This window comes from Mesoplodon densirostris, chromosome 6 (genome assembly GCF_025265405.1).
Source record: "Mesoplodon densirostris isolate mMesDen1 chromosome 6, mMesDen1 primary haplotype, whole genome shotgun sequence".
NCBI classification, from domain to species: Eukaryota; Metazoa; Chordata; class Mammalia; order Artiodactyla; family Ziphiidae; genus Mesoplodon; species Mesoplodon densirostris.
Window position 1 is genome coordinate 106,789,665 of NC_082666.1, and position 26,531 is coordinate 106,816,195.

Sequence of the window (26,531 nt, forward strand, 5' to 3'; positions counted from 1 at the left end):
GAGACGGAGGCCAAGTCCCACCATTGGACCCCACGACTGTGTGAGGGCAGCCCAGTGTTAACTAGCCTGTCAGGCACCACCTTTTAAAGTCTGTTTGCTAATGGAAAGGGGTGGAGGCTCAGCTCACCACTGGACCACACTGAAACAACCCTGGTGGGGAATCAGAGCGCTGCCTCTTCTGGAGGGCAGGAGTGGGGTGGTGTGGAAGATCAAATCCTAGCTTGGCCCAACTGAAACCACAGGACATAGGGGATGGGTGCAATATCCCACTGGCACTTGGCTCGAGTAGTGTGTATATTATTGCCCAAATGGTCTTCTGTCTTTAGCAACCCCTTTCCTCATACTTTGGCTAGGGGGAACAGGGTTTTGTGTTTTTTTCTGAAGCTTTTTTGTCTGTTGTTCTGTTGGTGGTTATTGATTGGGGGTTCCTGTAATACCCTCTCCAGGATGTATGGGAAGCAACAGGAAACACAGGGGACTCATCACCATGTTATTCCTCAAGACCCAAAGTCCCTAGTTAAGTCTGCCTTCTCATTTCCACCTTTCAGCGTCTTCCTATGTTTGTTTGTTGTTATGTTCAGGGTTTTAGTTTTAAGTGGGAGAACCTGGGAGAAATGGGCTACTTCATCTTCTTGGAAGCAGAGGTCTGGAGGTCTACTGATGTTAAAAAGTACTGCTGATTGTAAATTAAAATTTGATGATAAACACCTTGCCCTTTAAGAATTATTCTGCTAGATGATGTGGCTTCCCAAAGTTGCTACAATTTGATTTTCATACTTCTAAAAGTCAAGTGTTTTGCTGGAGTTGAAATTTAAAGATAAGCAAGAGATGAGGCTAAGATGATCTATGTGGTAACAGATTAAAGTTGGAAACATCAATATACGTTCATGTTTAGCTTAATATTGCTTCATATTACCTTAATACACATGGTTATGTAGAGAGATACTTATAGATATGTGCCTATACATGGGTCATGTACACACATATTATCTCTTTGCTCTGTCAGCTGAGAAGATATAGAAGCAATGACATCCAAGCAGCAATTAGTACACCCCACACCCAGATCCTCCTGTCTAATACCGTTCTCCACTAAAAAGACCTAGTTATCCTTGAAGAAATAGCTGATTCTAGGACTGGGGCCGTAAATATACAAGATTTATAGACAAGAGCATCTTATAGTGTCAGAAAGTTCCCAAAAAATATATAGGATGGGGATACCTCAGAGTGGCACAAGAGCCAACTGAAAAGAGTTCACAAGGGTCAGGACTAGAGCAATTTGAGGAACAAAGTAACTAAAGTAGAATTAGATTATAACCCAAAGTATAAAATAAAAATCCATGAGTTCTTCTGATATAAATAAATAATTGGATACATAAATAAATGCAGGAGAATAGATAAATCTCCAGTGCAAAGGAATTCCAAATAGTTCATGTAGTACTCCATCTTAAGCATAACTCCCTATTCCTTAGTTGTGGGCTGAGCATATTGACTTCCTTCCAAAAAGTACAGCATGAAAATGGGAAAACAGTAATCTTACGATGGAGAAACCTGAAAAACACTACCTCAGCCTGGTGATCAAGGGCGACCTCAGCATTCATAATGCATATTGATACTTTGTACACTTGATGTGATCTGACAGAATAACCCTTCTACTCTGTGGTCTTCCTCCCCAAAACACATAATCCCAATATTATCATGAAAAATGCATCAAACAAATTCTAGTAGTGGGTATCCTACAAAAAACTAACTACTCAAAATTGTCAAGGTCATCCAAGGAAAATATGAGAAGTTATCAAACCCAAGAGGAGCCTAAGGAAACATGGCAACTAAAGGTAATGTGATGTTTTGGATGAAATCCTGGAATAGAAAAAGGACATTAGGTAAAAACTAAGGAACTGGACTAATGGATGGACTATAATAAATGATAATGTATCAATATTTGTTAATTGATTGTAACAATGTAACATACTAATATAGGTGGATCATCATAGAGGGAAATGGGTATAGTGTATATGGAAACACTTTATACTATCTTCTCAATTTTTCTGTAAAATTAAAACATTTCTAAAAAATAAAGTCTATAAAAACATCGTGTTTCTTGTTTTATGAGTATGTGCCTGTATTTCCTAAAAAATATGTAAATTTGCTTTACCTTCCTTGATACTCATATTAAAGAAAATACTAAGTAACCCTGAAAGAATTTGTAACCCCAATTCAACAAGCAATAATTCTTGGTATTAACTTTTTGGAAGAACTCACTGAATAAATCAAAGCAAATTGTCTTTAAAGGCTGAATTTCTTTTCAGTGTTTAATCTTTTCTATGATTAATGCATACCACAAGCATGATTCTGTTTCAAAGGGCAGAAAACGTCGATTGTAGGCAATGTCTAAAGTACAGTGAAATATTAACGCCTGATGCTATAACAACTTTAATGTATTTAATGTTTTCAAAATGATGAATTGTTATTTCAGTCAACAAAGTATTCACTTTTATACATTTCCTACCCACCTTTTCCAAAAACACCCACAAGAAATGATACTATCATCTGACATTAGGTTCATCAAGTTAAATTAGCGTTTTTGGTAGCTGTGGTTGCCAATGGTACTGGAATGTGTGATACTTTTACAAATCCTCTCCATGGCAAAATCTGATCTTCACAAGGTAAATCACAGTAGGTGCCTAAAGCCAAATGACATATAGCTTTGTAGCTAGATTACCAAGCATTTTACTTACAGGCACAATAGAATGTAGAAAAGGTCATTTCTCTTTCTGTCTTTTTCTGCTCAAAGGTCACTCACCATCTTACTTTTTATCAGCCATCTCAGAAGTTTTCCACAAAATTAGACTATATAATGTCACTTAATGCGAAAGTAGCTCAACATTCTGTTTTAGTACAGCTAATCTCACATTATTTTATTGGTGCTAAATATGTAAATCATCAGCAAATTTTTGTACTTAACTTTTCTTTTGATGTGGACCACTTTTTAAAGTCTTTTTTGAATTTGTTACAATACTCCTTCTGTTTTATGTTTTGGTATTTTGGCTGCGAGGCATGTGGGATCATAGCTCCCCAACTAGGGATTGAACACACACCCCCTGCATTGGAAGGCGAAGTCTTAACCACTGGACTGCCAGGGAGGTCCCTGTACTAAACTTTTAAAAATAATTAAAATAAGCTATTCAACACATTTTCCCTTAAAAAAAAAAAAAAACGCAATTCTTCTTAGGCTGGCCCTGGGCACATATGTGACTTTGTCATTTTTTCCATGGACTATTTTCTTATCTGTTCTACTGTGTCACATTTGTTCTACCTTCTCAAAAAGAAGCATTTAAAAATTCATCTATGCATTCATACATTCATACATTTATTAAATAAATCTATTGAACACCTACATATGGCACAGAAAAAAAGGCAGAAAACTAATCTGGGTTGCACAGAAAGTAATGAACTCAGTTAAAATTTTTGGTGAAAACAGGTGTTAATCTACTGGAAATTACGTTTCATTATGGGGACTCACAGACTCAAGGAAAATCAAGACCTAAATAATAATGAAGTGATAAAAGCACTAGCCATTTACTGAGTGCCTGCTTGTACCTGACTCTGAAACTCTAAAATCATTATGGATGTTTTGAGGATTGTCTGATATGATTATAATGTCCATTTTACAGATGAAAATAACAAGGTTCAGAGACATTAGGTTACTTGCCTAAAGTGAAGTGGCCCAGAAACTACAGAACTGGAAATTGAACCTTAGACTTCATAATGCCAAAGTCTGTGCTTTTAATCACAGTGTGTGTGTGTGTGTGTGTGAGAGAGAGAGAGAGAGAGAGACAGAGAGAGAGAGACAGAGAGAAAGAGAGAGAGAGAGAGAGAGAGAGAGAGAGAGAGAGAGAGAGAGAGAGAGAGAATGTGTTTAATAGAGAACTTCTGAGAAATGGCAAGAAAACTGCCAGGTATCCATAAAACAATAATTTAGGAGCTTCTTACTATACAGGTAATTGTTAATCATATGGCTGGATTAAGCATCTCTCACTTTTGAACTAAGAAATGAAAAGCTTCCAGAAGTTGAGTCTAAATTTTACACTTACATAAGATACTTCATACAGAATGCTCAAGTATAATAACTAAAGAGCTCTGAAAATACTGGAAGCATTCATATTAGTATGGTTTCATATTGTGGATAATAGAGGATTTAAGAAATTGGCAGAGGCAACTGCAGACTCATTTGTTATCATTTCTGTGAATAACTGAATAAAATGCCAAAAATGAAAAAAGAATGGCTAGCAATTTTAGGTAGTTTGCTTAATCTCCATACTAGGAAAGACTAAGCAAAAAAAAAAAAAAAAATTCTCGAAATTTTATTTTGAAAGCACCTACAAGTGTATATGGTCTTTTTAAACCAAATAACTTGGAATTATGAACTGTCAAATAAGTCTAATCTTCTCTGATGATAAAATTGCTGACTTTATTTGAAACTATGAAATGAAAAATGAGGTAATAATCAGAAATTCTTAAGAAAAGGAGTAGAAAAAACAAAATTATAAGAGTTATGTTAAAAAATATTTTGAAACAAACATAAAATCCCCATTACTGGTACAGAGCTTTTAAAACCTTATTTTGGTTTTAAGTTTTAATAATTATTTATATGTTTACATAATTACTGTCATAAGGAAGACACAACTGTAGGTCAGCTTTCTTCATTCTTTCTTTATTAAGCATTATTCTATTTTGCTCCATCATCTTGTAATTATACTATAGTAACTGTGTAATTTTCTACTAAGTGGATATAATTTCCTAAACTGTTTTCCTATTGTTACCAATTAAAGGTGTTTCTAATTTTTTGTTATTGCAAATGACATGACAATGAGCATCTTTATATAATAATTTTCTGGATTATAAAGTATTTCTTGGCATAAGCTTCCAGAATTAGAATTAATGTGTAAAAAGCTATTAACATTTTTATCTTGCTAGACATTGCCAAATTACTTGTCAAAAGATGGAACCAAATTATATTGCAAACATCTTTGCCAACAGAAGACATTATATAAAATTTTTCATTTTGCTAAATTAATAAGTTGGAAACCTATGTTCCATTTCTTTGAATTCTTTGATAACAGAGTGCTGCTGGAGGCTGGGAGGGCAGCCATGTCCATGAAGGCTCCCCAGAGTTGGAGCGGGGAAGTAGAAAAAGGTAAAAAAAATACTAATTGTATTTTCCCTCAATTGTTATCTCTCACTCTCTTCTGCCTCTGTGTAACTTATATCCAGGTAGCTGGAGAAAAATCATGTGGCAGGGCAAATTGGTATTCCAATAAATTAATAATCACCAGCTTCACATGGATTTTCAAGACTGGAAATAGTGCTCTGACTTATAGTACGTTCTTTCTAATTCTCCTTAAGGACTATTTTCTGAGAAGCTTTACCTGCCCTCCTCAAATGTTCCTCCATCCTCTCTACTCCCTCCATTCTGAGCCGGTGAGGTGCTTCATAACTCATTAAGAACACAGAAGTCAGTAAATAGTCCACTGCCAAATCCATTAATTCATTAGCATTTGCGTTGATCTTTGTATTCCCTTTTACTACAGGAGTGAAAGTTAAAAGGCCATGTGCACTACAGATAGCATTTCATTTCCTCTCATCTTCTCAAGTACTTCACAGCACTGCATTTTCTACAACACATGAATGATTCTTGCCAAAATTCAACCTCATTCTAGACTAGTAACTCCAACTTAAAATGTTAAAAACTATATGTGTAACATGAAAGCCTCCCTCCTCCCCTAATCCCTGCATATCTTCTTTAGTCAATTCATGTCTGAGCTTTTCAAAATTGTTATCTTCATATATTGTTTCCATTTCCTCACGTCCCATTTACTCTATAAGTTACATCCATCTGACTTCTCTCACCGTAATCTCTTTGCCCACTGTCCTGAAATTTTACTTATGGAGGTCACCAGCGATCTCCATGTCAGTATAGCCAACGAATAGTTTTTGTCCTACTTCTAGGCTTTTTCCTTCTTTAAAAAAGAAAAAGAAAAACAAAAACCGTTTTTTTTCTTCTATGCTTTTACACTCTCATCATCTTCTGTCTTGGTATATTTTACTGGCTTTCTGTGTTTAATCTGATTTCTAATATTCTATTAGTTTCCTTTATCTTGAGTGGAATAAACCAGTATATGAAGGATTATTCTCAACAGTTAGTTCTCATAATAACAGTACTAGTAGCAGCAGTCAATACTCTGTAATGCTTATCATGTGCCAGACACTATTCTAAGACACTGTTTAAATACATATATATAGACACACACAAATATATATGAGGTTTTCCTCCTCATAGGCCTATGAAATAAGCCTATTATTATACCCATGTTACAAATGAGAAAACTGAGGCAATGAGAGGCCAAGGTCCCATGATCAGTACATGGTGAAGCCCCGCCTGAGTTGATGCTGGAACTTTAGAGTAGACAGGATAAATAATGTCTCACAGATTGGCCTTAAAAGTGAGCAACATTTAATTAATGACTTGTGAAGTATCAGAAAAAAATGGAACATTTTAAATTGAATGGGAACTACTGAGTCATGTATCAGTAACTAAGAATGACTCTTATTGAATGAAATTATTTTTCATTATTCTTTTGAAAGAAGAATATTCTTGTGTAAGTGTTTCACAGTTGTTTTTTCATTCACATATTTATTCATTTATTGGACCCACATTTCCTACACACCTTCTATGTGCCAGTGTCTGCTGCCAGCTGTTTTGCAAAATCAGAAGAAAAGGAAAGGTAATTCCTTTTCACCATTGCCTCAGCCAGTATTTCTTCTGTAATTAAAATTGAAAGCTTTCCCCAACAGGTTCTCAGAGGCTGTCCCAGAGAAACAGATTTCTCTTTTCCTGTATAATTAAGCACAAATTGTAAGGTGCAGGGCTTGGCCATAGAGGGATGGATGATGGTCAGAGGTGTTCCGTGCAAGGCTGGGGGACGCTTTTGTGTTTGGTTAGCTGTTAGGAAATGCTAATTTCCTTTTCTCTTGCCATTAGGCACTAATTCCCTGCTGTGCCAGAATTTTTTTGCAGGCTGGGGCCAGAAAGGTGAAGGGAGCTGTACAGCACAAATGCCACAGAATCACCTGCACCAGGAAACTGCTGCTGGGCCAGGAAGGTGATTGTTCACCCAGCGTTTGTGCCAACAATGTACCTCACAACTCCTTTTCTTCTCGTCCTTGGGAGCAGGCCTAAGAGTAGGTACTAAATTCGGTCTCTGACTGTCTCAGGTCGCTAAGCGTGTACCCTACACACGAGGTTCCAATAGCAATTAAGCATCTAATCAAAATCTCCTAGCTCAGGAACAAAAGCCAAGGCTTAACTCTTTCCTGGGCTGCTGACTGCAAGGAGATCCGTGTTGCCTGCCCGTCAGAGCCACGTGTCTGCGTCCCCACATCTACTGCTCTGAAGGGGAGACAGCCCACAGCAAGCTCCCAAGCCCTACAGCACAGATACCCTGAAAGCTCGGGGAGGCCAATGTGTGTTCCTTCTGCTTCTCACAAACACAAGGCAAAACGGGCTGCACCCACATCACCCTAACTAACACCTCTGCCTCTGCAGGTCTCATCCCAGAAACGCCCTTTCCTTTTAAAGAACCAGGTGGCCAGAACTGTGACCACAGATGACAATTTTTCTGCCATTTTATTATAGCCCTATGCAAAGAGCCTCTAGCGTGGCCCTATGACTCTGTTCGCCTGGTGTTGACACCTTGTATGATCACCACCTCCCTCTGAGCATAGACAGGACCTGTGACTTTTTTCTAAACAATTGAGTATGGCAAAGGTGAAGGGGTTTGGCAGATGTTATAAAGGTCCCAAGTCAAAAGGGTAAATCAAAAAGGAGATTATCCTGTGTGGCCTTAATCAGGTGAAAGCTCATAAAAGAGGCACCGGGCCTTCTACAGGCCAGAGACCCTCCTTGCTGGCTGAAGCAAGCAGCCACACCGAAGAAGCCCACAGGGAGGAACTGCATTGCCTCTAGGATCTGGGGTGGCCTCCAGTGACAATCAGCAAAAAGCTGGGGACCCCAGTCTTGGAGCAACCAGGATATGAATTCTGCCAACGACCTGAATCAGCATGGAAGTGCATTCCCCCCCAGGCTGATGTCCACATGAAAATGTGGTCCACCCAACACGTTTGTCAGAGCCTGGTGAGACCCCAAGCAGAGGACCCAGTGCCTGGACTCCTGACCCATAAAACCTGGGTTGTTTTAAGCCACTCATTTGTTACTCAGCAAACAGAGAACTAATACAATTCCTAAGCATTCAGATCCTACATTTTTAAATGACTGGTGACTCAGCTGTATTGCAGCCATGGTCTTCATCATTAATATCTTCAAATCACCAGCCAATTAATATATTCCTTCTATGCATTGCCCCTTGGGTCCATGGTGCATATTTTTTGAGACCATTGAGCTCTTGAGATCTTCTGTCAATCATTTCTCATTTCTTCTCAACCTTGCCTTTTTAGTCACTGAGAGCCCATATTGCAAAGAAAGATCTTAAAGTGAGTAGAAAACTACATTAAACAAAAAGATGTGGATCCTATGCTTGACACACAAATATTACAAAAATATATTCTTTTTCTTTTAATCAAGCTTTCACATGCACAAAGAGAAAATCATATTTTATTCCTGCTTGTCTTAAGCCTCATGAAGCCTTCAGTTCATAAACTTCTAGAAAACTTTCAAAGTTCTCAACAAATATGTTTTGTAGTTCAGATCATTTTAGAAATCAACTGCCATATACCAATAGGATTTTTTCCCCATGGAGTTTGACAAGCTGAACCTATTTATATGGAAGAGCGGGCCAAGAAAGGCTAGGATACGTCTAAAGACTCCAAACGCCAGATATGAAGAATTATTATAAAGTGATACTTTATAGTATATTATAAAGTATGATGTTGGCACAATGATTTAAAAAATAATAAACCAACAGAATAAAAAGAGCTGCCCAACACAGGCCCATGCATGTATTGAAATCTGATATATGGAAGATGGGACATTACAAATCAGAGGGGAACAATGTTCTATATACTGAATGGTACCCCATGATAGGTTCCCAATATAGGGGTGGGGGATAAATAAAACGGAAGAAATCATCATTTAGGAATTTAGTTAACTACCAAACAATGAAAAGAAAAAGAGGTAAAAGAAAAGGTATAAGCCAGTATTTTTAAACTATAACACAGTAAACAGTTATATAAATCATGTTATTCATTGTGTTTTGCAATCATTTATCATTTTAAAACAATCTAGGGTTAAGAGAGGCTGACTGACCTTTTAAAATATATTAATTACTGCCTATGATTCAGCTCTTAAAAATATATGCTTAATTTGTGATTGAGAAAGGGGATTCATTTTAAAAAATAGCTTTAACATGCCTTTGGCCTAACAAAAGCCAAACATGGGATGTATTTCAAAATCATAGGATTATGAAGATTGGATGCGAGCATGATGAAACAAGATTGGTCATGAATTGATAAGTACTAAAGCAAAATAATGGGCATCTAGGGATTTAGTATGTATGCGTGTGTTTGACATTTTCCATAACTAAGAAAGTATTTTAAAAAAGGAAAGAAAAAGAGTGTTTGGTAAAGCATCTCAAGTAAGAAAGTTAAACAATAAGTCCCCTACATACAAATGAGTTCCATTCCGAGAACGCGTTCCTTAAGTCCAAATTGTTTGCAAATCCAACAAAGTTAGCCTAGGTACCCAACTAACAACTCGGCTATATAGTACGGAACTGAAATAGGTTTATAATACTTTTCACACAAATAAGACATACAAAACAAACAGAAAAAATAAAGAAAACATTTTTAATCTTACAGTACAGTACTCTGAAAAGTACAGTAGTACCAGCTACTTTACCTATGCTTTTATGCTTGCTTCTGGACATCCTGGGCTTGAAATAAGATACTGTATTACTGTCCTCTATACAGTTCTGTAAACTACACAAAAGCACAACCACTCGTAGAAGATGCATGCACGTGACAATTTACCCCAGACACTTGAACTTACGTGATTGGACATGCGAATGCATGTTTGCATCTTTGAAAGTTCACAACTTGAAGGTTTGTATGTAGGGGACTTACTGTACAGAACTTGTGTGCTATTATTTTAAGAAAACACACATGTATATATGTGCATATATATGTGTGTATATATATATATATATAGGCATAATAAAATGTGCATAAAAAGTTATGTTATATATATATACACACACACACATATATATACGCATATATACATAATTAACATAACTTTTGGGGGCAGGCAAGTCTACATTCTTACACAGTCATGTTACAGGTGAGGATCCTGATCTCTCCTGGGTGGTTATCTTCTGTTTGCCCTCCCAGGTCCCCTCTCCACCCTTCTCTGGTGAACTGGAAGGGTTAGGTTGACAGGATCCCAGCCCCTGAGACTTCTAGCTGGGTCTGGGCCATGGAGAGCATCAGAGAGATGTGAGGGAGGGAGGAGGAAAGTGAAGGCAGGGGATTTGTTTCCCTGGCTTTCTCCCTGCTAGATAGCCTCCAAGTGGGCTAACTATGACCTTTTACTGAAGGTTACCGTACCTCTCAAGAAGACCAATTCTCCAGGGGTCCTTTTTCTGCTGGGGTCCTGAAACTGATCCCTCTCTTCTTCCCTTTGGACATAGAGATTGTCTCAGCTCAGCTGCTCCTAGCCCCAGATTCCTGCACAATCCCTATGGGGCTGTACTCACACCCTTGTAACAGTTTTGTGTGCCATCTGTTATCTATTAGGACCCTAATTACCACCCTCTTCATTAAACAATAGATGGTACACAGTTATTATGACTAGAGATGGGGAGATTATTATTCTCTACATTTGCAAATCTTTCCAGTATTGCAGTTATGTCCTAGGTGATTCCCAAACTGGACACAGCAGACATAGGAATAAAGGAAAAGAGAGATGTGCAATTGGGGGGTATCAACTAGATACTTACTGGTCCACAAACCAGTTCCTTTTGCTAATAGACATGGAGGCAACTGAGAAGACAGTCCTTTCTCTGAAAAGCCCCAATTGTGAGAGCAATTCAGCTCTTCTAACTTTCCCTATATCTGAACCTAGACTCAGTGCTATAGGACTATTAGAGCACATCAAATATTGCACTATAGTTACCTGGATACATGTATTTATCTCCTCCAGTAGGCTGTGAGCAATTCAGGGAAAAGAGTCCGTCTCATTCAACTTTATATCCTTGCCATCTAGCACAGTGTCTGGCATATAACAGACACAGTAAATGTTAATTGCATGAATAAATGCCTGCTTGAATAAATGAATGCCAGTGGGGCCAGTGTGTTCCATAGCAGGGCTCTAAACAGAGGCTCTTCTCACCTTCCAGTCACCATCTGGCTTCCAAAAGCAGCACCAAATCCAAATGTGACCTTGGTACCATGGAATAAAGAATCTTTCTCATCTGAATCACTCTGGCTACATCTGCCTGGCTACAGTCAACATAAGGTCTTGAGGCTGAGACACACCTTCATTTGTTAAAAGGGGGAGGGGAGCAGATGGCAAATGAAGGTACTAAAGCTCATTAATTCCTAATGGAGTTGTCCTCCTGGATGTAATTAGAACAACAAGAAGAGCCAAAGGAGGAGGGTTTGGGAAATAAAGTAGGCAGCTGCAAGAGGTTTATGAACGGTATAAACCCTCAGGGAGCTTTCCATTAGAGAGAATAATAATGTCCACACTTCACAATGGCATAGTTCTCCTCAACCAGCAAAACACATCTGCGTACATTATTTCAATAGCGTCTCAGGAAATGATTGTAAGACAAAGAGGAGAGTTTTATTTTTCCAATTGTGTACATTTAAAAAGTTAAACTTCTCCTCAGAGAAGTTAAGCCACCTGCCCTGAGTAACATGGCTAGAAAGTTATAGAATAAGGATGGATTTCAAACATTCTGACACTGAATTTGGTCTCCATCCATTCCATGGCTATAAATGGAGAGAGTGACCTTCAGACCAATTCTAAAAAGCATGTGACACTCCACCCAGCCCAGCTAATCCACAGCATGCTCTTTTCTTCCTTGCCCACTACCAATCACTTAAAGACAACCAGTTGCCTTCTATTTTTGATTGGCAAGTGGGACACAGAAGTTCTTATGAGCCTAGAGTTTTTATTTCCTTATGTCCCCATGGAAGACCTCAAGCCAAGAGAGAAGGGAACTCTTCCTATTAGACCTGGTTAACTGACTCCATTTCTTCCCACTGTTCCCAACACAAAATAAATTTATTCAAATATGTAGTTGCATTGAAATTGAGAATTACATATTGTACTTTGATCTTATAGGAAGTGTGCAGCATAAATCTGAGATATCAGCATTAAATGCAGAGACTTTATAACTAAGGGCTTGCTAGTAAGCCTGGGTTTTCATACTCAGGTCAGTCTACCCAAAAAGAAGTACGTTACTTGAAAATTGACTCTTTGCATTAAAGTAAACTTGCCCCTTAAAGTCTTCTTCTTCCTCTCTCAAAGACACACAGCTGACTTAGTTCAGAAGCAAGCTGAAAAGAGTAAGGAAGATGTTCTATTTAACCAGCATCAATTGCTTATAACTCCTGTTCTCAGCATCTTTTCCCCCCAAGGAAGCATTCAGCCAACATTTTTATTGGACTGATGCCCAGATTGCTCCATTAATTCATGCAACTACCTTTGTTGGAGTGCTCCAGGCATTATTACTCATGAATCCTACAGAGCACAAATATATCTCTAGAAATTCTGTCATTTGTATTACATATGACCTTAAAGCATCTTCATAAATTATACCTTCAAAGCAAACTAGAGAGCACTGAAGTCTTTTGCTATGTTAGTCATCTTAGTTTCACTAGACCCATTGTCTTTTCTTTACATATGCAATGTGACTAAATTGGTTTTAGTGATCTGGGTCCTTCAGATTCATCAACTTTATCTTAAAGTGTATAAGATATATGATCTTTAAATCTGTAATGGTATCTTTCTGCTCTGTGGGTTTCATTGGTTCAAACTTATCTTCCAATTATGTCTTCCTGAGATGTATTCTAGCTATGATGGGGGCTTCTAGGCTGTGGTTTGTTTCTGGTACTGTATCTATTAAGTAATCAAACAAGAAAAACAACAAAAATTGTGCTTTGGCTTCATATACATTAGACCACTTAACATGAAACCTGTCCATTTTCAGAGATTTGGGCAACAAATATAGTCACTTAATTATTAAATTAGTTACCTTATCCTAAACAATTGTCAGTAGCCCACCATGGTAATAAGAAAGTTCTTTCTCAAAATAATTACCATTTGATTTCCAATTGCTTATAAAACGAGCACTGTTTTCTACCCCAAATTTCCATGAAATCTTTTAATAACTATTCTTGTTTCATATTAGGAGTTTAAATGAATAAAGCATTATTCACATAAAAGAAATAAGTACTTTGATCTACTACATTATTTTCAAAAGGAAAGTAGAACCACAATGTATGATGATATCCTGAACATGATCTGGGACACAAAAAAATCAGTATTATCTGTGAAACCCTGAGCAAAATTTCTCTCCTTTGCGGACAGAAAGCAACAATGTCATTCAGCTATTTACATATGGCCCAGATACTAATGAGGAACTGTTTCCTGCTTTCTGTGAAGGAAAAGTGAAGTATGAATAAATATCACTGGGGTCATTAGCACCTGCACACACAGGTAACTGGTGGCTTGCAACAAAATAGTGTCAGAAGCAAAATGGATCTGTAGCAGGAAAATCTGTCTTAAGGCATGATTGGGGGTAAAAGACTAACTGTGGATAAATATTTGTGGTGCCTGGCAAAGCTCTCCAAGTTCCAAGATGAGGAAAGACCTTTCACACATATATGGAACTTTCCATGAGAGTTCTAGAGCCTTTCAACCTCAGAATATATCTGGCCTATCCTCTTTTCAAAAGGTAAACTGACAGGATCTTGGAGAAATGGGAGTTGAACCTACTCTTAGAGATCTTCAGAGAAGAGGAATTTCAGCTTCCTGGCTTAACTATGTTGCTTCTATCTAGTTTATTTTACATGGCACACTTATCATGCTTAAAAATCAGCCCAAGTCCACCTGTTATTTTTTTTTTTAGCAGCATTCACTCATTTATTCAATAAGTATATACTGAGCACCTCTTATAGTCCAGGCACAACTTTACTAGCTGGGATTCAAGAGAGAACAAAAGAGACCATAATTCTTCCTCTTGTCGTCTTTATTATTCTAGCAATAAACTGTTCAATTCCCAGTAACATCCTTATTTCTTGTATGAAATTGGGTCAACTTCTTTGACCAAAGCTAGTTTTGTTAGAATTTAATTCCTTTAACAAAAAATTCAGCGACATGAAAACCAACATTAGTTTTGTACTCACAATTTGACAGCATTTGGGGCTGGTTCTTTTTTATTATTTGTCATTCTCATGTTTCCTAGAGGTGTACTCTGAACTGAAGAACAGTTTCCCTCCATCCTGGAAGGATACCAGTTCAACCACATACACATCCCTGAGGGACACAGGCGGAATGTGAAGAAAGAGGGGGCCTAGCCAGCCATATGGCCCATTCAACATTGGGGAAAAATGGAATTGCCTTTACATCAAGTTTCCTAGGGAGGATATAGGGAAAGCTTGTACAGAATTACTCCTCCAGCTAATCTGTAACTCTTGCTACTACTACCATTGTCCTTTGACCTCACATACATTAGAATACTTGGTCCTCACAGCAACTCCATGAGGAACAGATGAGAAAACAGGCTGGCAAAGGTAAGTGACTTGTCTACAATTAACAGCTCTGACAAATGGCGGTGCTGAAATTCAAACTTATTTCAGGGGTCCGTCTCATGAAAAACCCATGATGTTAGTTATCTAATAAAACCATAGAAAGGGAGGAAAACCTAGGCAGAACACTCTATGACATAAATCACAGCAAGAACCTTTCTGACCCACCTCCTAGACAAATGGAAATAAAAACAAAAATAAACAAATGAGACCTAATGAAACTTAAAAGCTTTTGCACAGCAAAGGAAACCATAAACAAGATGAAAAGACAACCCTCAGAATGGGAGAAAATATTTGCAAAATATTTGCAAATATTTGAAGCAACTGACAAAGGATTAATCTCCAAAGTTTACAAGCAGCTCATGCAGCTCAATATCAAAAAAAAACAACCCCATCCAAAAATGAGAAGACCTAAATAGACATTTCTCCAAAGAAGATATACAGATTGCCAACAAACACATGAAAGGATGCTCAACATCACTAATCATTAGAGAAATTCAAATCAAAACTACAATGACGGATCACCTCACACCAGTCAAAGGGGCCATCATCAAAAAATCTAGAAACAAGAAATGCTGGAGAGGGTGTGGAGAAAAGGGAATCTTCTTGCACTGTTGGTGGGAATGTAAATTGATAGAGCCACTATGGAGAACAGTATGGAGATTCCTTAAAAAACTAAAAATAGAACTACCATATGGCCCAGCAATCCCACTACTGGGCATATACCCTGAGAAAACCATAATTCAAAAAGAGTCATGTACCACAATGTTCATTGCAGCTCTATTTACAATAGCCAGGACGTGGAAGTGACCTAAGTGTCCATCGACAGATGAGTGGATAAAGAAGATGTGGCACATATATACAATGGAATATTACTCAGCCATAAAAAGAAACGAAATTGAGTTATTTGTAGTGAGGTGGATGGACCTAGAGTCTGTCATACAGAGTGAAGTAAGTCAGAAAGAGAAAAACAAATACCATATGCTAACACATATATATGGAATCTAAAAAAAAAAAAAAAGGTTCTGAAGAACCTAGGAGCAGGGCAGGAATAAAGACACAGACGTAGAGAATGGACTTGAGGACACAGGGAGGGAGAAGGGTAAGCTGGGTGAAGTGAGAGTGTGCCATGGACATATATACACTATCAAATGTCAAATAGATAGCTAGTGGGAAGCAGCCGCATAGCACAGGGAGATCAGCTCAGTGCTTTGTGACCACCTAGAGGGGTGGGGAAGGGAGGGTGGGAGGGAGACGCAAGAGGGAGGAGATATGGGGATATATGTGTATGTATAGCTGATTCACTTTGTTATAGAGCAGAAACTAGCACACCACTGTGAAGCAATTATACTCCAATAAAGTTGTTAAAAAAAAACATAGGGCCTCCCTGGTGGCGCAAGTGGTTGAGAGTCCGCCTGCCGATGCAGGGGATACGGGTTCGTGCCCCGGTCTGGGAGGATCCCATATGCCGCGGAGCGGCTGGGCCCGTGAGCCATGGCCGCTGAGCCTGCGCGTCCAGAGCCTGCGCGTCCGGAGCCTGTGCTCCGCAACGGGGGAGGCCACAACAGTGAGAGGCCCGCATACCGCAAAAAAAAAAAAAACAAAAAACAAAAAAAAAACATAGAAACGAATTAAACTTTAACCATCATTATTTCATCCTATAGAATGACATAACCCAAGAGAAAAAGATAGAGGTGTTGAATATCACTCATGCATTTTCAGTTCCTTCTGTGAATCTTAGCTACTGTAATAAAAAGCATTGTTTTGAGCATTGTTTTGTATGCATCCTCATATAAGACCACACATGCCTGTATCGATTAAAATTTAAAAGAAACAAATATTAACTGCAGATATCTAGTTCACTTACCTTGAACAAAGTAGCTTCAGGTGCTTCCACTTTTGAAGCTGGATAAATATCAGACAGGAACGAAGTTCACTTTAGTTTGGTCCAGGAAGAAAAAAGATTCACAGCTCTGAGAATAAAGAAAGAATCAGACCTTGTCAGGGCATTTGGTTCTAATTAACTAGTGACAAAATGGTTCTACACTGCAACTATGTAAAAGTGGCTGAGTTATTTGAGCTAGGAAAGGTCAAAAACAATGATTATGATCAAGATATTATTATTGCATATACTTTTGATTATTGGGAGTGAATCTTCCTCTCTCTTTTCCTCATTAAAATTTTATGGTTTATCAATTTAAAGTTAAGTAAACAAGATAATTTAACATTATTTTGATAATGGAGCATATTCCTTGTAAAACATAAATCCCTGGAGGCTTTCTCAATTCCCCTTCTTCTATCCCCACAAAGCTGCCTCTGTCTAGTATTGAGCCATGGCTTTGCTCAAGAAAGCAAAACAAAACACAAATTATCTAGTGGTAGCAATCTGAATGAAGACCTGGCCCAGAGGACAAAAAATGTGATTTAACATAAAATAGGATGTCATGATCTAAACTACTCATTTGGCATTTACCATAAATCCCTGAGTACCATTAGTTGTCTTTTCAGATAAATTCAGTAAAAATTTATTGACTGTTTTCCATGTACAAGCACTTTGCTAGATATTAAGAAAAAGGAGGTGAATAGAAGACCAGGCTCTCTTCTCTGCAATCTATCTTTGAAGAAAGGAATGTATGCAAACAATCCTGAATAATTTCAGGGATAGAGAGAAAAAATAGCATACTTTTGAAGAGTAATGCTAACTTGATATGATTATATTTTATTCTTTCTGATCTATTGTAAACCCTTGGAAACCAGAAATTTGTATTTTTCAGAATCTTTGCACATGTGAGTATTTTAATCAGTAGTCCTTTTTAGTGAAGGACAGAAATTGTGTATGTTCTAAGGTACACGTGTAGCCTGATATCAGCTTCAGACACAGTTGGATCAGGCTTTTTTGTTTTTTGGTTTTTTTGGTACGCGGGCCTCTCACTGTTGTGGCCTCTCCCGTTGCGGAGCACAGGCTCCGGACGCACAGGCTCAGCGGCCATGGCTCACGGGCCCAGCCGCTCCGCGGCATGTGGAATCCTCCCAGACCGGGGCACGAACCCATGTCCCCTGCATCGGCAGGCAGACTCTCAACCACTGCGCCACCAGGGAAGCCCGGATCGGGCTTTTTAAAGGGACATAAGAATTTCTTTCTCCATTCCTTTGGTCTGGTTTTCTCTATAATTGGCTTCATTCTTCAAAGATCCTCTAATAGTGGGATTAAAGATAGCCCCAGAAATACTGCACCTGGTTAGTAACCCTGGGAGAAAGACAGCTTCTCTTCCCAACAGTTTTAGTCCAAAGTCATGGAATTCATTCCTAATGGACTGTTTTATGTCGTGTGCCCATCACCACACAATTCACTGGGGCCAGAGAAATGGACTACACTGATTGGCCAGTCTGAGTCATGTGCCCACTGCTGGAGCTCTGCTGCTTCCAAAGCACATGACTGAGAGATGTAGGGAGAGACGCCCCAAAGGGAAACCTAAATGTAGTTACCATAGGAAAGGTAATGTCTCCTGGGCAAGATAAATATCATGTGCCACCACAAAAAGAACTCAGCAAATATTTGTTAATTGATGTATTGATTAGTAAGTCTGGGATAAGTGAAATGATGATAAATACAATGTGTGAAGGGAAACACAGCCAAGATAAATTGTGAAATGGAGCTACAGAGGTGGGCAGTATCCTACGAGGCCTCTTGGAAATAAGTCAACAAAAAGGAGCTGACCTTGACTGTTTGCACTGTTTGAGAAGAATTAACTGAGTCTATAATCAGTAAACAATCCTGAGGGCTTGGTAAGGTGAGTTCTGCCTTCTGTGATATGAAAATTGTGTCATAGGTATCAGAAGGTGAACATGGCTAACTGTCTGTGATTGCCACAAAACAAGAAAAATAAAATGAAATAGAAATCTTAAATCAGTCCTTGAATCACAACAGATACAATTATGAAAACTAGACTATATATTAATCAGATTTTCATGTATTACTTTAAAAGACTTCCCTAAAAAGCCATGAGGAAAAGGGACCTCTTATTTGAACTGTGGAATGATCTGAATTGGCAACAATATACCAGTGCTTCAAAAGAAAGTCAATTAGTCCTATAAAAACAGTGTCTAGGGCTTCCCTGGTGGCACAGTGGTTGGGAGTCCGCCTGCCGGGGCAGGGGACATGGGTTCGTGTCCCGGTCCGGGAAGATCCCACATGCTGTGGAGTGGCTGGGCCCGTGAGCCATGGCCGCTGAGCTTGCGCGTCCGGAGCCTGTGCTCTGCAACGGGAGAGGCCACAACAGTGAGAGGCCCACATACTGCAAAAAAAAAAAAAAAAAAAAAAGAAAACAGTGTCTATAAAATATGTGTAACCTTTGATAATTCATTATATTTGCAAGGCAGAGGAACCTTTAAAAATGCATCATTTTTTTCCTAAATGACTTAATTTTCATTATTATACTACTTTAAACAAATTTTAATTAATGCATTAAAAGCTTTGAGTAGTTCTTACTTTAACCAACCAGCAACTAGAACAAGTTTCAAGAAGACTTCAAGTCCAGCCACATGCCTCCAAGAAAAGCTACACCTACAGTATCACAGACATATGGCCTCATGTGTCCATCTTGGCATGTCAGAATTCATGTCACTTGCCCAACTCCTTGCAAAAGTCCGTTTTTACATTGAAATGATTCATTTAAGATAATTAGAAAGCCATAAGTTTTCACTTATTCATTCAGAAGCAATTTTTAGTTCCTACAAGCACTGTGCTAGGAAATAGGATACAAAAATGAATATATCTCTTGCTCCTAAGGAACTCACAGACTGAAGACACCCAGGGGAGCCAAAATTTTCCATACAATCTCATGAGCATGGGGACAGGGGGACATGCAAGGTAAGAGGGGCTACAAACTTTATCTGTACCTGATCACACTATTTTAAAAGTTGGCCATTCCGAACTAATTCGGAGTACATTATCTCCAAAAGTTTATATGTTCCTAATTTCTCCATCATTTCCACTCTTAGGCATTCCCTAATTGTACCAAAGGTAGAGTGTGTTTTATATGAAAAAAACTGCTACAGGACAATCATTGACAGTGATGTACTAATATAATACCCGACCAGAGAAAGCATGCTTTGCCATGATAAATTGTTCAAACCATGAGGAGCAGTAGGGCTGAAATGAATCTAGTCATGAACAAAAAAAAAGATTGAATGGAAACAGTTTGTATAAAAGGATACACTTGATATTTTCACTCTAGACATACAGATTAAGAGGCTGTCTATCAAGGTAAATCAATTTGAAATTTGAGACTGATTTTCTCCGCCCTCAAGAAATGATTTGCAGGTATTTGTGGCTTTTCGTTTTGGTTTGACTATTATTTCATATTTTACTTGTAATTCTTCTTATGGAACACTAAGAACATTTATTTGTTCTTCGGTCAGGTTTATTGAGGTATAATTTACAGCCAGTAAAATTCACCCTTTCTAGCGTACAGTTCTAAGTGTTTTGACAAATGGATATAGTCTTACAACCTCCACCATAATGAAGATAGAGAATAGTTCTAGCATCCTGAAAATTTTTCCCTGCCCCTTGGAAGTCAACCTGTAGCCCCCTGACAATCACTAATAAGTTTTCTGTCCCCATAGTTTTACTTTGTCCAGAAAGTCATATAAATGTAATCAACAAGTATGTAACATTTTGAGTTTGGCTTCTTTCACTTAGCACAAGCTAAGTGAGATTATCCGTGTTGTGTGTGTCAGGAAATGTGGACTGGCATATTGTCCTTTAGAGTTTCCCTTATTTTTCCAAAGCCAAAGTCAATATGCAAAGCCTGGATCTCTTGCCATTTAGTTTGTCCATGGTTAGGAAGAAACTGAGTTTTTACTATGGCTGTTTGTTTTCAGCATAGCAGGGAAAGAAGAAACACTCTCAGGGAATAATCATAATCTGTGGTTATTATAGGCACTAAGTCCTATGTTTGTAAGACCCAAACTTTTGTTAGTCAAATGACTGGGCACTAAAATTAATTCGGAGACTCAAGGCAGAGTTTAAGTGTGGTTTTCCTTATTTTTTCATTATTGCAATAGCAACGGAATACATATTTGTGACTTAATGGTACAACACATTAGTTTTCTTATCTGACCCACCTTTAACAAAATGGAATTACTGTAGAGCCAAAGGAATCAAGAAGGTAAATCTCTTACCAGGAGTAGGAGAGAACGGATAGAGGCCCCTGTGACCTAAACCTTAGTCATTCGAGTGCCACCTTCATAATTGTGCCTCTACCCACACGTTACCCATATCATTATTTATTTAACAATTATATGGGTCACAGTTTTACTTAGATAAATTTATTTTCAACAGGACATTTTTATTCCTTACTCTTTTAAATGGAAATCCCTTGCCATAAATAAAACTATGAAAAATATCCAACAATACAAAACTCTACCTATATGAGTCAATGTACCTCCCCAAATCATCCTGAGTTCTTGAGTATCACTGGTGGAGCCCATGTACACACCCACACATGCTTTTGGAAACACAGCAACGAGAGTAGCTGTCCCATGCTTTAAATGCTTTCTCCTTGACCATGTATTCTGTGCACACCAAGGCAAAGAGTCTGCTCAGAGATAGAGTAAAGCATTAAAACCTGTTTAAAATAACAAAGTACGATATGTCTTTCTACCTATGTCAGGCATTGGAAGCCTGCAACTTATTTGCCAAACAGGTTACCAGGGCTGATTTTTATGGAAATACGGACCAGATGCACCTTCTTCCTCATCTCTTCAAAGTGGCCCTTCTGAGCAAGGCCAAGGCCAGTGTGATTCAGCAACACCCACGTTTCTTAGGGTATCTCCTTACCCTAGACTAAAAAATGGAACAGAACCTTGGCCCCAAAAGACTTAAAGAATTTATTCACCAATTCATATCTTTATGCTAGTATAATCATGTATTTGATGGTTGCTATAGAAATCTATGTAGACAATCATCACAATTTTAAAGGAAATACATTACTGAAATGTCTTCTGACCCGTGGTCACTATGCTCTTTGACAAGACAGTTGACCTTCACGATGTTAATCATCTCATCTGTTTGAAAGGGACTAAAATGTTTGCTCTGCTTCCTGTTTAATAAAGCTATCAAGAGGATTAATGAGAGAAAACCTCTAGAATACTCCAAGCTCTTTCCAAAAAGGCAGCAGTAAAACAGCAGGTGCCTCTTGTGAACATACACTTGTCTTCTTCATGTAAACTCATCCTGAAGGACATCGGGCTTCCAGCTTATATTTAATTGGCTGATTATGTTGACACTCTTGAGCTCCTTGCCAAGTTACAGGGAAGAGTTTTCTTGGAAACCAGAGTTCCCCAACTTTCTCCAGCTATGCAGTTTAATTACATCTAGCAAAATGACAACAGAGCTCATAATTAGACTGGAGATTAATTACTGCTGAATCAGTCCAAACACCACAGCTACCAAATTCAACACAGGTGCTTAGACGAAGAGAAAAGAGTTTTCTCAATACCTAACAGAAGGTGGATATGGAAAATGTGCTTTATGACTCTCTTCCCATGAGCTTAAACATACAACCTGTGCAAAATGCCTTGTGTCTTTACAGCCAGGATGCCCCTAAGTATTTTAAAAAGAACCAGACTCAAAAACATTTCAAATACTGATATCACATATCTTGAAATGTGCAGTGACTGGGGCATACTTTCTTTCTATGCAAATTTCTTCAACCTAGAGCTCCCTTTCCCCTTCTCCTTTTATTGAGGAGTCTAAAAATCCTACATAATTCATCTACTGTTTCTAAACTATGAATGAAAGAGTGATACAGAGAAAATTATAAAGCAAGCGAAAAATCATGCTGTACCTCGTGTTCATCCTGTGACCTCTAAGAGTGACTATAAGCCTGTAGGGTGGGTACCACACTCCCAGAGAGTTATGAATGCATTGTCAGATCAAAGGCTTGAAAGCCAACAACCGCCCAAGGGAACCTCCTATTTTCTCTCTGAGAATCACCAAAAGAGGAAGAAGCTAGATTAGGTAGGTAGAAAAAGGAAGGAGTTGATCCCATTTAACAAATGTTATCCATTTCCTACCCCCTCTATGTACAGGTCACTTAAGGTATGTTTAAATATATGCACACCTAGAATCCAACAAAGACAAATTCAATCCCCAAGTGATTCTAACGTGCAGCCAGAGTTGAGAACAGCTGGTCTGGAGTAACCAAACGGTTGGCCAGATGATATAATTGCATGAGACTCAGGGAATGGACAGAACCAGGTAATGGAGAAGGAAGAAGGAGGCCAGAAAGAATGAAGTGACAGATCAGAACTCCAGAAGCTCATGTTCCAAAGAAGCTAAAGGTGTGTGGCAATAGACGAACACTCAATTCTTAAACCGTGTAAGAAACAAGTACACCATCCCCTAACTAGAGGCTGATGAGATTGTGTTGAAGAAGCACTTTTTCTTTTCTTTTTTTTTTTTTTTTTGCGGTATGCGGGCCTCTCACTGTTGTGGCCTCCCCCGTTGCGGAGCACAGGCTCCGGACGCGCAGGCTCAGCGGCCATGGCTCACGGGCCCAGCCGCTCCGCAGCATATGGGATCCTCCCAGACCGGGGCACGAACCCGTATCCCCTGCATCGGCAGGCGGACTCTCAACCACTTGCGCCACCAGGGAGGCCCTGAAGAAGCACTTTTAATGGATTTGTAGGATGCGTCTGTTTGCTGGTTTGATTTTCTGTTGGCTTGTTTGTTTGTGTGTTTAGAGGAGTTAGGGGTTTTGCTGCAAATTTAAAAAAATCATCCTAATATTGACTAAAAAGAAAAACCGTGTTCATACAACCCAAAGGGAAATCCACGGAAAGGAAGGAGGAAATTGACATCTAGAGAAGGCCTTGTGGAAAGATCCAAATAAGGAAAATGTATACAAATGCACAGCCCTGATGCTTGTACCTTGCTTACACCAGGACTGAGGGGAGCCGCTGCAAAGCCATTTGCTTGCACAAGGCTGGAGGAGAGATTACATGGCTGCCAGGAGAGGAATGTTGTCAGAGCGAGTTCGGAACCAGCTCAGCCATGCTCTCCAGTGCTGGGAGGCCCGACCACTGTGCACGCAGCCGCACCACCATCTGTACAGGGCTGCTTCTCAGTGCTGGGCCAAAGCCGAGCTACACCCCCACCCCCGCCCCACGAGAGGAGGAGCAGGCAACGTTCTAGAACACAGCTCTGTCCACTGGAGGGCAGGCGTATAAGAGCCACGAGGCGACCTCCTGGGACAGCCTCTGTGTGGAGGCACACGTGCCCACGTCCACACATGGTAGGAAATGGCTCTCAGAGAGATGTGTCCCCTTCACTCTCAGTTCTTGAGGTGGCATTGCTCAGGTTGGCTTGGTGCACCTGTGATTTGAAATCCGAAGACACGTGTTCAAGACTCAAGTCTACATCTCACTTCCTGGATGACCACTGGCAAATCATTTCTGTGAGCCTTAGGGTCACCATTTTGTAAGTGGAGGTAACAGAATTTTAGAGTTCATCTAGTCTAAGCATATCATTTTACAGTTGAAACTGAGAACCAGAGAATGTGAAGTGAATGCCCACCTTCAGCCAGCTAATGGATGGCTAAGCAGAATTCACACTCAAATTTCCCAGCTTAAGTTCAGTTTTCTTCCCTAAGCACTGCAATCTTCTGCCTCAATACTTCCCCTGACTCATAGGATGGGTTTAAGAAAGGATGTTAGGAGGGTAAGAGCTTCTGATTCAAGATGACGGACTGAAGACACACATCACGTCCAATGCCTCCCGAAAAGCCCACGGAACTTATGGAAAAGATTTTTAAAAGAAGGAGAAAGGGGAAGAAGAGGATGAGAAGGGAGAAAAGGGTACCAGCAGTGAACTATGAACTGTGAACAAATCCTGGAAGATTGCGAGCACATTGGGATCCGATTGGTAGAGAAAATTTTTCAAAAATAAAAAACCAGTTTAAGTTAAAAAGGGTGCCTTCATCAATAAGAACATTATTAAATATATTATATTATAAATAGGATATATAATATTAAATTTAATATGAATGTATTAACTATATATTTATAAATAATATGTAATATTAAATATATTTTAATTCATATATATATAATAGACTACTACTATGCAGCCTTTGGAATTCACAGAAGTAGGGAAGATCTTTATATACTGACATGGAAAGATATTAATTATGTAATGTCAAATGAACAAAAGATGTCAAAACGGTACAAATACAAACCGATTTTACGTGTGCATGTCGTATGTTCCTATAGTAAAAATGGCAAATGCTTACAGTGCTTGTTATGTAAATAACAAGCTATAAGCACCATTTTGTACATAAGAAAGAGAAACATGAGAAACAGAGAGGTTAAGTAACTTGCCCAAAGTCACAAAGCTACAATTAAGTGGAGGGGCTCGGACAAATCAAGGCCATGTGGCTCCTGAGTTGATGTCTTTCCCAGCAACTCTCAGCCTGTCAGAACAGCATAGATAGCTCTGAAAGGATACACATACTGGTATGAGTTAGGGAGGTGAGGAGTGAAGACTCCATTTTACTTTTACGCTTCCTATTGTTTAATAGTCTTCAATAAGAATGTGTATTTTTTTCACTTCGTTTTAAAACTTATTATACTGGGGCTTCCCTGGTGGCGCAGTGGTTGAGAATCTGCCTGCTAATGCAGGGGACACGGGTTCGAGCCCTGGTCTGGGAGGATCCCACATGCCGCGGAGCAACTAGGCCCGTGAGCCACAACTACTGAGCCTGCGTGTCTGGAGCCTGTGCTCCCCAACAAGAGAGGCTGCGATAGTGAGGGGCCCGTGCACCGTGATGAAGAGTAGCCCCCGCTTGCCACAACTAGAGAAAGCCCTCGCACAGAAACGAAGACCCAACACAGCAAAAATAAATAAATTAATTAATTAAAAATTTTGTTAAAAAATTATGATACCATAAAATTGGCTCATTTTTGAGGTACACTTTTATAAATTATAGCACATGTATGGGTTCATGTAACCATCAGCACAGTCAGGATACAGAGCAGTTTCATTACACCCAAAAAAACTCCCCATTGCTCTCACTTTATAGTCACACACTCTCCTGGCCTCAAACCCCTAGCAACCACTGACCTACTCCCCATCACTATACGGATGACCCTTGAACAACATGGGTTTGAATTGCGCAGGTCCACTTATATAGGACTTTTTTTTCGATGGTAAATTCTACAGTACTACACGATCCAAGGTTGGTTGAATCTGCCAATGCAAAACTGTGGATGAGGAAGGCTAACTCTAAAGTCATATTCTGATTTTTGACTTGTGGGGGGTTGGCATTCCTAATTCCCATATTATTCAAGGGTCAACTGTAGTTCTGATTCCTTGAGAAAATCATGCTCTATGTAGTCTTTTGAGGTTAGCTTCTTTCACTCAGCATAGTGCCTTTGAGATTATCCAAGTTGTTATGTGCATCAAAAATTTGTTCTTTATACTGCTGAGTAGAATTCCATCACATGAATGCAGCAGTCTGTTTATTCACTTGCCCAATGAAGCCCACATTTAGGCTGTTTCTAGTTTAGGGTGATTATGAATAGAGCTACTCTAAGCATTTGTGTAGAGTTTTTATATGAACACGAATCTTCATCCCTCTTGGGCAAATACCTAGGAGTGTGCTTGCAGAGCCTTATGATAAGTATATGTTTACCTTTAT

General features: G+C 39.0%; 1 long non-coding RNA gene across 3 annotated transcripts in view; it reads right to left on the reverse strand.

The window, feature by feature from the left end:
* LOC132492652 (uncharacterized) overlaps window positions 1-26,531 on the reverse strand; it is a 406,999-nt gene that overhangs the window by 31,266 nt on the left and 349,202 nt on the right. Inside the window, exon 1 of one of the 3 annotated variants that reach the window (XR_009532838.1) lies at window positions 16,697-16,796. The exons of 1 other annotated variant lie outside the window; for it this stretch is intronic. This is a non-coding gene — a long non-coding RNA (uncharacterized LOC132492652). Of the gene's footprint in view, window positions 1-16,696; window positions 16,797-26,531 lie in introns of those variants that run through there. One more of the 3 variants, XR_009532840.1, reaches the window with a different exon arrangement.